Source organism: Natator depressus, chromosome 6, assembly GCF_965152275.1.
Source record: "Natator depressus isolate rNatDep1 chromosome 6, rNatDep2.hap1, whole genome shotgun sequence".
Classification (NCBI taxonomy): domain Eukaryota; kingdom Metazoa; phylum Chordata; order Testudines; family Cheloniidae; genus Natator; species Natator depressus.
Window position 1 is genome coordinate 7549420 of NC_134239.1, and position 14621 is coordinate 7564040.

General features: G+C 45.0%; 1 pseudogene; it reads left to right on the top strand.

Moving 5' to 3' along the window:
- Positions 1 to 1742: 1742 nt before the first annotated feature.
- Positions 1743 to 14621, top strand: part of LOC141988573 (olfactory receptor 5AR1-like) — a 30929-nt pseudogene continuing 18050 nt past the window's right edge.

Here is a 14621-nt window from a genome sequence, read left to right on the forward strand (position 1 = left end):
GTTTACAACATATTACCAGCACCTTCCTCACTTCAGATAAGAGGATTGAAGGGCTAAAATCCGTATGCTGTTCTGTTTGTCGGGTTTTGACATGTTTATACTCCAAATATTCTCGAGGGCTGATTATCACCTTTCCTTTTGATGCCATGGGCTTTACTCACCCTGGCTGCTGACCTTGTTGGGAATGTATGTCTTTCCCCTTATATTTGTGGTTTTAATCTCCACAAATGTTAGCCTTAATGGGGATTTACGTTTCCCCCCCTTTTGAATACTGTGGTCTAAATTTTTACACTGACAGCTTTGATGGGGATGTACGTCTCCCCCTCTTTGAATACTGTGGTCTAAATCTCCACACAATTGCCAGCCTTATTGGAGACTTGTGCTATTTGAAGGCATGTACGTCACATGCCTGGGGGGGCGCTCCCCTAGGGCTTGCAATGTTACATGCAATGAGGAAATGGGACCACCAGTTTGCACTGCTTACCGCTCGCATACCCAACCAGTTCTGGCCTTAACTCACGGCCAATCGCTTGCTGGTGGTTTATCCAAGTCCTCCATAACACACCCCTTAGTTTAAGCAGTACATAACCCTCTTGCACATGTCTCCCCTCCCAACTGGTACCCTTATTAACCCCTCTGCTTATACTACACATGTCTAGGTTCCTTTGCACTTAAATTTAAAAAAAAAAAAGTGGGAACAAGATGTGTCTGAAAAGGGATGAGAGACTTCTATCCCTGGCCTAATGAGGTGGTAAATTAAACATACTCACCTCCTTTTGGATTTCAGTCTCAGTTCCTCAATCAGTTCACAAGCTTGTATCCCGGACGAGCCCCCAGCTGAAGGAACAAATATGGACACCGTGGAGAATCAAACACGTGGGTTTATTACATAGAGCACTGATGGAGTGTTACCTCGCTTATTAGGCTTATTAGGCTCAGAGACACTGCCAAACAATTGATTACGATGGATTATATGAATTTTCCATGGGCGGAGGGAAATGACGGGGTAGGTAGTCCCAAACCCCTGGATAGGTTTAGCAGCAAGACAAGATAAGCACAGTAGCCAATGGTCAAAGGTTACATAATGTCTCCGCCCATGGATTCAGGTTAACACATGACACTTAATTAGTACACAGGTGTTTTCCATTAAACAATATATAAAGTGTGTTAGTATAAAATATATATATATTGAATTCTGATTTGGGATCCATAGATAATGAAAAAAGAAAAGGAGGACTTGTGGCACCTTAGAGACTAACCAATTGATTTGAGCATAAGCTTTCGTGAGCTACAGCTCACTTCATCGGATGCATACTGTGGAAAATACAGAAGATGTTTGTTTTTATACACACAAATCATGAAAAAATGGGTGTTTATCACTACAAAAGGTTTTCTCTCCCCCCAGCCCACTCTCCTGCTGGTAATAGCTTAGGTAAAGTGATCACTCTCCTTACAATGTGTATGATAATCAAGGTGGGCCATTTCCAGCACAAATCCAGGTTTTCTCCCCCCATTTGTGCTGGAAATGGCCCACCTTGATTATCATACACATTGTATGTCAGGCAGCCCAGCCAACAAATGGTTCGTGATAGGTTTCAGCTCATTTCAGTGAGCACAATATTTTTACTCTTGTGAGCGAATCCAGGAGTATGTGGAAATCTCTGCTGAGCTCAGCTTCCCTTTTCCTGTAACTGCCCTTTCAACTCCCCCCTAGAAAGTTACTTTGAAAGGAAAAAAATGTTACATTTCTGAAATTCATGCACAGCCCCTTAAAGGGAACCTTGCATGAGCTGCTGTGACCTGAAATGGTCACAATTTAACTCATTCTGGTGAGTGGAGCACATCAATCTAGCTAGGAGAGAAAACAGCTGCAACTGGCCATTGTCTCTCTACAACTGTTTGACTTCTTGATTATATCTTACTGAAAGAATCAGTTCCCCAGACATTAAATGTAGTCTAGCTTTAGCGGCTTCAAATGTTTATTTCTTGATCCTTAGGGAAAAAATAATATATATATTTAATAGTGAATTATTGTTCCAGACCATGGGACTCGGTAACAGCGGCCACTGATGAAAAGGCCTTGGAGATGATATGCAGGGAACAAAATAACCTGGTCAAATTACTTCAAAACAATGCTGGTAAGGTGGCCAGTTGGTGATCACACAGCAGGACTACCATCGAATCAACGAAGGAAAGGATGCAGAGGACAAAAGAAGAATATTGTTGGATGTGATCCAGCGGAAGGGGGAAGTGACCTGTAAGCAATTTCTGGAGAGTTTACAAAGCCTGTTTCCTGATTTCCAACAGCACATACAATACTCAGGACAGGGTAAGTGGTGTCAGTGTGTCCGATTTTAAAAAATCATTTTTCCACGTTAAGAATGTAATTGCTGCAACACTGAACAGGGGGATTTGTTCCCAACTCAATTCCTACTTAGTAGATTCAAATGCTGCCTCCACCTCTTGGACATAAGGGTTTCCTGGAGAGGGAGGTGGTGCTCTTCCGCTATGGAAGGAGAATGGGGTGAGGATTCCAGGGCCTGCGCAGATGTATGCATCCCTAGTGCTGTATATAGAGTTCATCTGAGTAAGGGCCCCTGCCTGGCATTTTGCAGCAATATGTGGGATCCAGGGCAGGGTGGCCGAGACATAACTATTTCCTAGAGCTTTTGCAGATAGACGGTTGTAGCGAGGGCTGGGTTGGGTATGGGCCTTGTAATATCTTTGGGAGTTTTATTGGTGGTTGAGTTTTGCTGGCGTCTGCGGAGGGAGATACCACTGATTGATTTTGTTTCATGAATTTAATGTTGAGTTTCCAATTGTCACATTTTTAACTTGACATAAATAAATCAGTACCTTCGGGCAGCTAATCAAAGGGGCTTATAGTGGCATGGTAGCTCCACTGTACTTAAGGTTGAAACTAGTTTACTGTTTAACAGCTGACATTTCTTACGTGCTCTATAATCCATGTGCGTACTTAGATTGCCTTGAAATTTGCTGTGTCTCATCAGGTCTTGCGGTAGGGTTAGTCCAAAATTAGGGTCTTTTCAACAATGGGATCCTGAGGCACAACCATCATATATCAGCATTTTCCCGTTCTTCTAATATGTTTTGGCACACACCTGGGGCTCTGTTGCAAGCCAAAGTGTCTGTCACCTGAGCTCACATGTGGATCAAGGTGATCTGCTGTGCCATTGCTCTGGAGCCACACCTGTAAACTGAGACTCTGGAGCACTTTCCGCAGAAACTTTCTGAGAACATGTGTTGGGCTCATTAAGTTCTCTGCCTGCTTCACCTGGAAGCTCTGCTTTTGGATTTTTTGCCAGAAAACAAAGCTTCTGGTGTAAAAGCTGATCTTTCAAAGTGCTCTTAAATCCACAGGCACACACTGATTGGCTTGAAGATTCTCATTTGTGCCAGGGACAGAGTTAGAGGTTCAAGAATGGGAGTATTTGGTGAAGGAGTTCCTCAGATACATGCACTTCAGTAAGAAGCTGATTTTAATATTTCCATTGCTCAGAAACGCATGTCTGAGATAGAGGTAATGGTGCAAATTTGCGGTTCTTAGAATAAAATCATCTGAGAATATAACTTGTCCAAGTATCATCTTTACCCGAGAGTATGTAACATCATCTCCCATTTCACCTGGCCAGCTCCCCCGCAGTTTACTGAGAACTATTCTTATTTGCCCTGTCTCTGCTTTTCATGGGTGTTCCATCTATATGCCTGTGGTGTGTGACCCTGGGTGTGAAGGCACCATCCTCCTCCTGAAGAAAAGCCAGGATGAAATCTGTCTGGGAAAACAGGAAAATCAGGACAGTCTCAAGGATCTTGTTTTCTTTTCATAGTCTTTTTATGTAAGGAATACACCCAGGAATTCAGATGGCCCTGAGTCTTCAGAGATGGTGATTTCTCAAGGTTTTATAGCAGAGTGACAGCCCTGCTATAGTTAAGGTTAGGACAATGTTTCCATTGAAAGCTCACTTTTCTAAGTGCCCTAAAATTTACAGGGTTACTCAGATTGCCTTGCTTCATAGGGATGTGGGGTTCTGTTAGTAATCCAGATTTGGAGACATTTGACCAAGGGCTTCCTGAGGTATAGTCGCTCCTCCAAAAACAATTTCTTAAACTTGAGAGCTTTTGGCAACCTTTTTGTGCTCACAGATAGAGCTCAAACCAGGGCTCAGGTCGTTGCATCAAGAAATTCAACACTCGACAGTTACCCCAAGAGAGGGGATGGCACCCACCAGCCCTTGGGGGAAAATCAAATTAAAAAATTATTTGAAAAAGATTTTGCCACTCTAGCCTAGCTCGTCAGAAGCCTCTTGCGCTAAATGACAAGCTAGGTTAACTATCTAGAAAACTACCTCTGCCTTACAGCACCTCAGTACCTGTGAGGGAATATCACAGTCATTAATTCTAAGCTTCAACCTGCCCCAGTCTCTGTGAGTTCAAATCCAACCCAATGAAGAAATCTGAAATAAAAGGGGATTTTTACTGTAGGGAAATGTAATCCGAGTACAGCAGAATCAACAAAACAAGCTGAAACTATTTTTGAACAGAAAATAAACTACACAAACTAATGCTCCCAGGGAGGTGAGGGGTGATTAGGGGTGCAAGAGTAGGTGGGAATAGGGGGACAGGGTTTGGGCCTGCAGTGAGGGATGGGGATATGGTTAGGAGGGGGATACATGGAAATGGAAGAGAAGGAAGATGGGTCAGGGGTTAGGTATGGGGGAATGGGATAAGCATTGGGGGAAAGGGAGGTGAGAAGGGCGGGGTCAGAGAATGTGAGAGGTATCAGAGGAAGTTGGGGATTTAAGGTGGGAGGGGCCTGTTAGCCCTGACTTGTCCCCTTCCACACGTGTTCTTGTATCCAGGGGCGCCCTACCCCTCTGCAGGGATCTGAGCCCTTCTTCCTGCCTGCTATGTGTTCTGGAATCTGGGGCATCCTGCTCCTCTTGCTGTGTCAGAGCCCCTCTCCCTGGCCATCCATGTGATCTGGGATCTGGTTGAATGAATATAACAGAAATTTAAACATCTGAAATCCAGAAACTGAATAAAGATACACTTCATCCCTGTGCTGGAGGAAGCGTGGTTGGGGTGGGCTGGCCAGAGTGTTTGGAGGAGGATCCTCATTTGGACGGGACACAGACTGGTTGGACCTGGAGCATAGCTGGGGAAGCCTGGATGAAGCAGGGGCAGGAATCCCAGCTGAGGGTGGGACTCAGCTACCGAACGAATCCTAAAGTATAACTACATTGGTTGTAATAAGTAAGAGCTAAACCAACTGACCAACAGTTAAAGATCTACCTGGTGAAAGGGAGGCCACAAAGTAGGCACTCAGGGAACTAGTTGTTCCAAGACTTGCTACCTGGCAATCATGAAAGAAGTGAGCTGGGATTGGAGCTGCTGCTCCTTATCGATCCTCAGGACCAAATGTTTGGTTCCATGAGGGAGAATGTGGACACTGGTGTGCTAGAGGGCACCAAAGATGCATGAATATCCCAGAAATGGGAAACCATCTGGGCTGTTCACAGAGGAGCATGGATAGATCAGATATTGCTGGCTGCCTGATACAACCTCAGGCCACATAGTGAGCCCACAGGGGCAGCCAGGAACCCACTGAACTGCAGTAGAGATCTACTCCTGCTGTGCGACTGGAATCTGCTTCAGCAGCCGTCACTCCAAAGCAGGAAGGCGCTACAGCTTCTCAATGGGCTAAATGAAAATGGATAGCTTGTCTCCTGGGAGGAGGTAATAGGCCAATCTCCCAGTTCTGGCTGTGGTAGAAGGAGGTCTTAGGGGTGAGAAAGGAAGGAGAATCAGTCCTATGGACACATGTACACACTGATGACACATGCGCACACATACATATTTTCGAGTAAAGAGAAGGGGAGGGTAATGCAATGAGAAAATGGTCCTTCCTCATGTTTACTTGGGGGTGTTAGAGGAGGCAGAACAGGAGATCTGAGCACGTTATCCAGCACCTGAGGGGATGACACAGAGCATCCCAACTCTGAATAAGAAGGGAGCATTTATCAAAAAGAGCCAGATACTCCATTTCCCAGAAATGGCCAGAAAACAAAGGAACTGAAAGTGGAAGGCCAGTAAGAGTGCAGTGTGGGGAGGCAGAGTGAAAAGTGGGGATCTGGGTGAGCCTGATAATTGCTAGGATATGAGATTGCTTCATTGTTTATCTGCGTATAGTAACGTGTGTAGAGTGCAGCTCTCATCTGATAATGATGGAGTCTGTCCAGAAATCCAGCAACTCTGTAACTGTAAAGACAACACAGTCCCCTCGGGCAAAGAGAGCAGGGCTAGTTGGAATGTAAGTGACTGAGTGTCCTGCCTGCCACCTCAGAGGACCTGGTCTCAACGTGTGCAGAGAAAGGTGGGGGTCTGTGTTTATGCCATTCTCCTCTACACCATTAATGCAAGTATTAAATAAGATTGGATGAGACATCAATCCCTGTGGGACTCATTGGCCCCCTTCCTACCTGCTGATCTCATGCCCCCTCACAGACAGAAACCTATGTGGGGCTGTGTACGTCATGGTTGCATTGTGACCACTGTCCACTTGCTCTGCCGGCACAATGTGGCTGCACTGCACACGTAAGAGGGCATTGCTGGCAAGTGCGGCCCCACTGAAACTAGGTCCACGTTCTATCTCTGTTCCGTGCCCTGAGCAGGAGGGTGATGGAAGGAAGTGAGCGTGGTCAGGGAGTTCCTCATGTTGGCTGTTCCTGACAGCTGGAGTGGTCATAGTAGCTTGTGTGCAGCCCTCAGACCTCCGCTTTGACCAGCATTGGAGACTGAACTGATCCCCAGCAGCCCAAGAACAGGGTGCCAGCCCTGGGCACAGCACCGTTAAATTCCACCGATACTCCACCAGTTACAGCCGACGGTGCACCACAAAGACCTTCCCCTACTTTGAGGGCAACCACCATATTGAGACGAACAGTCCCCCACTCCTTGTCTTCAAACTTCTAAAATCTCCTCCCTGAGGAAGTGGCCTGAAGTGCTAATCTCTGGGAGGAGCTGTCATTGAAAGGGAAAATAACCCTTCCCAGGAGCAGCTCCCTTCACTCCTTCTCCTCTGGGCCTCTGGATTCCCCCTCCCTCTGCCCCCAACATTCACCTAGATCCCCACAGTCTGCCATCTTCTCCACTGAGTTGTGGGATTGATGTAGAGCAGGACTCCTTGGAACAGGGCCCTCTGCTTCTCTCTCCCTGTGTTACTATACTGCACTCATTACCATGGTGTCCGAGTGTTGACACAAATCTGTAAAGCAGCCTCCACACCCACTGCTCTCAGTAAATACCAATGAGAGAGAGTGAAGTAGTCAGGACAGGGACAGGCCCTTTCCTCGTTTATAACAGTTATAACAGCTTCTCTTCAAGCCTGTCTACACTAGGAAATTTGCACTAGCATAGCTACGCCAATGTAACTAGATAATTTGAAGTAGTGGAGTTTATGCTGATGTGGCTAGGTAATTTATCAAAGTAAATTGTACCAGTTCAGAATATTTATATTGTGGCGGGGAAGAGGAATTTCCAGTAGTGTAGCAAAACCTTTGCAAATTTCCTTAATGTAAACAGTCCTGTGATTTTAATGTATTTCTTAAAGCCCCAACTGCTGGAATCATGTTATTGCATGACAATCTCCCAAAAGGCTTCACACTTAATGGGTGCCAGGATCTTTCACTGATCTCAGCCAGCAACTCTGATTCCCAGAAATAGTCTTGGGGAGAATGAAATAAAAGTGAGATAATAGTTCAGGTGGTGCCCACAGTCAAACAAGTCAGTGGCAGAGCCAGGAATAGGACCCACGAATCTGGATTCCTAGTTACCCATTTGCTAACCATTAGACCCCAGTCCCCTCCCAGAGTCAGAAATAGAACCCAGGAGTCCCGACTCCCATTCTCCACCACTGTTCTAAATCACTAGGTTCCACTTCCCTTTCAAAGCTTGGAGTAGGACCCAGCAGGCCTAACTCCCAGCCATGGTGTTTTAACCACTAGACTTACTCCTTTCCCAGTCAGGGACAGAACCAGGAGCCTTGACTCCTAGTCCTGCTCTAATTACTAGGTTTTCCCTCCCAGAGCTAAAAATAGAACCCAGGACTGCTCTAACCACTAGACTCTATTCCTTAAGAGTCCTATCTGCTGCCCCTGCTCTACTCCATTAGACAAAGTTAGGAGTGAAAGTTAACTAGAGGAAGGCTGTGTGCATTCTGTGCAGTACAGCATAACCTTCATATCACTAAAAGTTTGCAGAAGAAAAGCCATCACGTCCCCTAATGAGAATCATCACTATTTGAATATTGAGTGAGCAATGTAAGGCACATTTAAAAGTGAATCTCTGAGCAAGCTGGGACTTTAAATAGCATAAGTGACCTGGGGATGGGCTGTGTGGAATGGGAGTGACCTGACTGGATCGAGGTCTGGGTGAATACATATGAAACAGACTGCTGTGTTCCAGGTCAACACAGTAAAAATAAAAATCATGATTTTCCAGGTAAAGCCTGAAAACAAACAAAACAGAGAGGTGGGTGAGGTTCTGTGCCTTGCAAAGTGCTGGAGGTCAGACTAGATGATCATGATGGTCCCTTCTGGCCTTCAAGTCTATTAGTTTAGAAATCGTATTAGAGAGAGATGGAGATTGAACATACCCTGTATTATATGTACAGGGCCTGATAATAAACACATCAGGAAGTTTCAGATCATCTATCAAAACACTGCAAGGAAGAGTGCTGCAGGGTATCTACGCCATACATAAATAATTAAATAGATACCGCTCCCCAGTGAAACTGTTGCTAAAACTGTCTGAGAGCAACATCCAACCCATTCTGCTACATGGGAGTGAGATCTGGGCCCCAAAGCTAAGAACGGATTATATTGACTACTGTAAAACCCTGATAGAAACCCTCCGCCTGCAGGTCAGTGCATGGGGACTTCAGCACCAGCAGCTGCGGAGCAGAGCTGAGCCAATTCTATTAAATCCACAGCCAGAAACGAGTGATCCAAACCAAGATGTGCTCAGAATGCTAGACCAGCAACTAAAACTCCAACACATCAGTCACTGGGAAAAGAAATCAGAACTAGCAACGAGCAGGACTGCTGCAGAACCCTGCAGAGACTGGTCACCCTAGCAGCTTCACTACAGTGACCTGGGCAGGACGAGGGCAGATTGTCTCCGGTTACAGAATCAGTGACCACAACTAGAGGTGAGAATTAGGAGGCATAAAGCAATCGAAGTCCAGAGAGGAATGACTGCGCTTCCAGCACGACAGAGGAGAGAGACTGAGACAGGAGACTCTTTCTACTCCAGTGTCCTAAATATGAGGGAGTGCAGGAAAATATCCCCTCAAATGATCAGAAATCCTAAAAGACATCTGATCAGAAATGCAACAGAGAAAAAACTGTGACTGGCCTTGTGGGACAGAAGGCAAAACGCTCTGTTATATGAGACCTTTATATGAGACCTTTTCCTCCCTGAAAGGGAGGGAGGCTGTCCCCCGATAGCAGCCCTGTCCCCATACATAAGCACGCTGTGCCCCTGATTTTGGACTCATCCACCTGAATATGGGCCCTATCACATGAGTGGGGGCCCTCCCCCACCCGTGAATGAGGCTGACAGCAGGAGGACAGTCACAGGGGAAGCAGCTGCAGCGGCACAGGAGCCAGCAAACAGAGCTGTAAACAGGGGCGTTTCAGTGGGAGTTTGAAAGGGGAGTTCGTATTGTGATACTTGTGTGGGGTTTGGTTTTGCTGTGGGGGGTGGTGTTTTGGGGTGGTTTGTGTTTCCCAGATTAACAGGATTTAGGTGGGAAGGCTATGACAGATACAGAGGCAGCAGAGGGAGTGACCCATGTAGTGGAAGACACAATGAAGATGACTGGATGTGGAAGCAGCAGTATGTATATGATCCTCGAGGGGCTACCTGGTAAGAGTTTTGTCTGCATCAAATGCCATCTGATAGAGCTGATGGAGGAAAAGATCCGAGGATTGGAGATGCAGGTGGAAAGTCTGGTAGAGTTTAGGAAGAGGTTTGAGCAGATTATGGAGCAAAGACATGAGGCAGCTGAAGGGAAAAGCTCAGACTTGCAGATAGAAGGAGGACTGAAGAATTCTGAGGGGAGACTGTTGGGTGAGGAAAGTGGTCAGTGGAAGCATGTGACTAAAAGAACTAGGCAGAGGAAAAGACGGGCTAGTGAAGGAGAAAGAGAGCTTAGGAATAGGTTTTCAGAGTTGGAAAATGAAGAAGGGGCTCAGCAGGTAGTGACTGAAGGTGGAAGGGCAAGGAAGAAGAGAAGAGCGGCTAGTCCTATAGGAAAAGGGGGAAGAGTTAATGGAGATTACACCAAATATGAGCCCCAGGAGGATACAGGATGGGTTAAAAAGGATTACAAGGGAGAATGGGAATGGAAAGAACTTGCAGCCAGAGGGAACAGGGGATAGACTGGAGAATAGCACCGTCACTAGGAAAAGGCAGGTCTATGTGATTGGGGACTCTTTACTGAGAAGAATAGATAGGCCTGTAACCAGAGCTGATCCAGAAAATAGGAGGGTGTGCTGTCTTCCAGGTGCTAAGATACGGGATGTAGACCTGAGGTTGAAAAGGATTCTAAAGGGTGCGGGAAAGAATCCCCTAATTATCCTTCATGTGGGAACAAATGATACGGCTAGATTCTCGCTGGAAAGTATTAAGGGAGACTATGCTAGGCTGGGGAGGACGCTTAAGGAAATTGAGGCTCAGGTGATCTTTAGTGGGATTCTGCCTGTTCCTAGAGAAGGGCAACAAAGGTGTGACAAGATTATGACTATCAACAGATGGCTCAGGCAGTGGTGCTATAAGGAGGGCTTTGGGATGTATGGCCATTGGGAGGCATTCATGGACAGAGGACAGTTTTCTCGGGATGGACTTCATCTGAGTAGGGAAGGAAATAGACTTCTAGGATGGAGGCTGGCACAACTGATTAAGAGAGCTTTAAACTAGGAATTTGGGGGAGATGGTTGGGAGATGTCCAGGTAATCTCCACGCCAGAATTTAGCATTGAGTGGAAAGAAAATGAAGAAAGAGTGGATACAGCCGTAGGTAGGAGGAAGGGCAGTGTAGATACAAGTCTAATAGGTTATACTGGTAGTAAAATAACCGTGCCTAATAGGGTACAGAATGTGAGTGAGGCCAAACAGCAAAAATTAAGATGTTTGTACACTAATGCGAGGAGCCTAGGTAACAAAATGGAGGAACTAGAGTTACTGGTGCAGGAAGTGAAACCAGATATTGTAGGTATAACAGAAACCTGGTGGAATAGTAGTCATGACTGGGCTACAGGTATTGAAGGGTATGTGCTGTTTAGGAAAGACCGAAATAAAGGTAAAGGTGGTGGAGTAGCACTGTATATCGATGATGAGATAGAATGTAAAGAAATAAGAAGCGATGAAATGGATATGACTGAGTCCGTCTGGGCAAAAATTAAATTGGGGAAGAAAACTATTAGAGCCTCCCCTGGGATAGTGCTTGGGGTGTGCTGTAGACCGCCGGGATCTAATTTGGATATGGATAGAGCCCTTTTTAATGTTTTTAATCAAGTAAATACTAATGGAAACTGTGTGATCATGGGAGACTTTAACTTCCCAGATATAGACTGGAGGACGAGTGTTAGTAATAATTTTCAGATTTCAGATTTTCAGATTGCTCAGATTTTCCTAGATGCGATAGCTGGTGGATTCCTTCAGCAAGTAGTTGCTGAACCGACTAGAGGGGATGCCGTTTTAGATTTGGTCTTGGTGAGTAATGAGGACCTCATAGAAGAAATGGTTGTAGGGGATAATCTTGGCTCAAGTGATCATGAGCTAATTCAGTTCAAACTGAACGGAAGGATTAATAAAAATAAATCTGCAGCTAGGGTTTTTGATTTTAAAAGGGCTGACTTTCAAAAATTAAGAAAATTAGTTAGGGAAGTGGATTGGACTGAAGAATTTATGGATCTAAAGGTAGAGGAGGCCTGGGATTATTTTAAATCAAAGCTGCAGAAGCTATCGGAAGCCTGCATCCCAAGAAAGGGGAAAAAATTCATAGGCAGGAGTTGTAGACCAAGCTGGATGAGCAAGCATCTTAGAGAGGTAATTAAGAAAAAGCAGAAAGCATATAGGGAGTGGAAGAAGGGAGGGATCAGCAAGGAAAGCTACCTTATTGAGGTCAGAACATGGAGGGATAAAGTGAGACAGGCTAAAAGTCAAGTAGAGTTGGACCTTACAAAGGGAATTAAAACCAATAGTAAAAGGTTCTATAGTCATATAAATAGGAAGAAAACAAAGAAAGAAGAAGTGGGACCGCTAAAAACTGAGGATGGAGTGGAGGTCAAGGATAATCTAGGCATGGCCCAATATCTAAACAAATACTTTGCCTCAGTCTTTAATAAGACTAAAGAGGATCTTAGGGATAATGGTAGCATGACAAATGGGAATGAGGATATGGAGGTAGGCATTACCATATTTGAGGTAGAAGCGAAACTCAAACAGCTTAATGGGACTAAATCGGGGGGCCCAGATAATCTTCATCCAAGAATATTAAAAGAATTGGCACAAGCAATTGCAAGCCCATTAGCAAGAATTTTTAATGAATCTGTAAACTCAGGGGTTGTACCGTATGATTGGAGAATTGCTAACATAGTTCCTATTTTTAAGAAAGGGAAAAAAAGTGATCCGAGTAATTATAGGCCTGTTAGTTTGACATCTGTAGTATGCAAGGTCTTGGAAAAAATTTTGAAGGAGAAGGTAGTTAAGGACATTGAAGTCAGTGGTAAATGGGACAAAATACAACATGGTTTTACAAAAGGTAGATCATGCCAAACCAACCTGATCTCCTTCTTTGAGAAAGTAACAGATTTTTTAGACAAAGGAAAGGCAGTGGATCTAATTTACCTAGATTTTAGTAAGGCGTTTGATACCGTGCGACATGGGGAATTATTAGTTAAATTGGATAAGATGGGCATCAATACGAAAATTGAAAGGTGGATAAGGAATTGGTTGAAGGGGAGACTACAACGGGTCCTACTGAAAGGTGAACTGTCAGGCTGGAGGGAGGTTACCAGTGGAGTTCCTCAAGGATCAGTTTGGGGACCAATCTTATTTAATCTTTTTATTACTGACCTGGGCACAAAAAGTGGGAGTGTGCTAATAAAGTTTGCGGATGATACAAAGCTGGGAGGTATTGCTAATTTAGAGAAGGACAGGGATACCCTACAGGAGGATCTGGATGACCCTGTAAACTGGAGTAATAGGAATAGGATGAAATTTAATAGTGAGAAGTGTAAGGTCATGCATTTAGGGATTAATAACAAGAATTTTAGTTATAAGCTAGGGACACATCAATTAGAAGTAACGGAGGAGGAAAAGGACCTTGGAGTATTGGTTGATCATAGGATGACTATGAGCCGCCAATGTGATGTGGCCGTGAAAAAAGCTAATGCGGTCTTGGGATGCATCAGGAGAGGTATTTCCAGTAGGGATAAGGAGGTTTTAGTACCGTTATACAAGGCACTGGTGAGACCTCACCTGGAATACTGTGTGCAGTTCTGGTCTCCCATGTTTAAGAAGGATGAATTCAAACTGGAACAGGTACAGAGAAGGGCTACTAGGATGATCCGAGGAATGGAAAACTTGTCTTATGAAAGGAGACTCAAGGAGCTTGGCTTGTTTAGCCTAAGTAAAAGAAGGTTGAGGGGAGATATGATTGCTCTCTATAAATATATCAGAGGGATAAATACCGGAGAGGGAGAGGAATTATTTAAGCTCAGTACCAATGTGGACACAAGAACAAATGGATATAAACTGGCCACCAGGAAGTTTAGACTTGAAATTAGACGAAGGTTTCTAACCATCAGAGGAGTGAAGTTTTGGAATAGCCTTCCAAGGGAAGCAGTGGGGGCAAAAGATCTATCTGGCTTTAAGATTAAACTCTATAAGTTTATGGAGGAGATGGTATGATGGGATAACATGGTTTTGGTAATTAAATATTCATGGTAAATAGGCCCAATAGCCTGTGATGGGCTATTAGATGGGGTGGGATTTGAGTTACCCAGGAAAGAATTTTCTGTAGTATCTGGCTGGTGAATCTTGCCCATATGCTCAGGATTTAGCTGATCGCCATATTTGGGGTCGGGAAGGAATTTTCCTCCAGGGCAGATTGGAAGAGGCCCTGGAGGTTTTTCGCCTTCCTCTGTAGCATGGGGCATGGGTCACTTGCTGGAGGATTCTCTGCTCCTTGAAGTCTTTAAACCACGATTTGAGCACTTCAATAGCTCAGACATAGGTGAGAGGTTTTTCGCAGGAGTGGGTGGGTGAGATTCTGTGGCCTGCGTTGTGCAGGAGGTCAGACTAGATGATCATAATGGTCCCTTCTGACCTTAGTATCTATGAATCTATGAAATTACATCACTGATAGCCGAAATTTGCACAGAGACAGCAAAGCGGTGGATTGCTCATGGAAGAGACCCTCTGCATTCAACCCCATTCCCGTGTAGAAAAGGTACAGGTGCCAAAGCAGCCTTGTCCCTGCTCCCATCCAGGGCCCTACAGAGGATCCACACAGGAGATGGAGTTGGGAAGCCC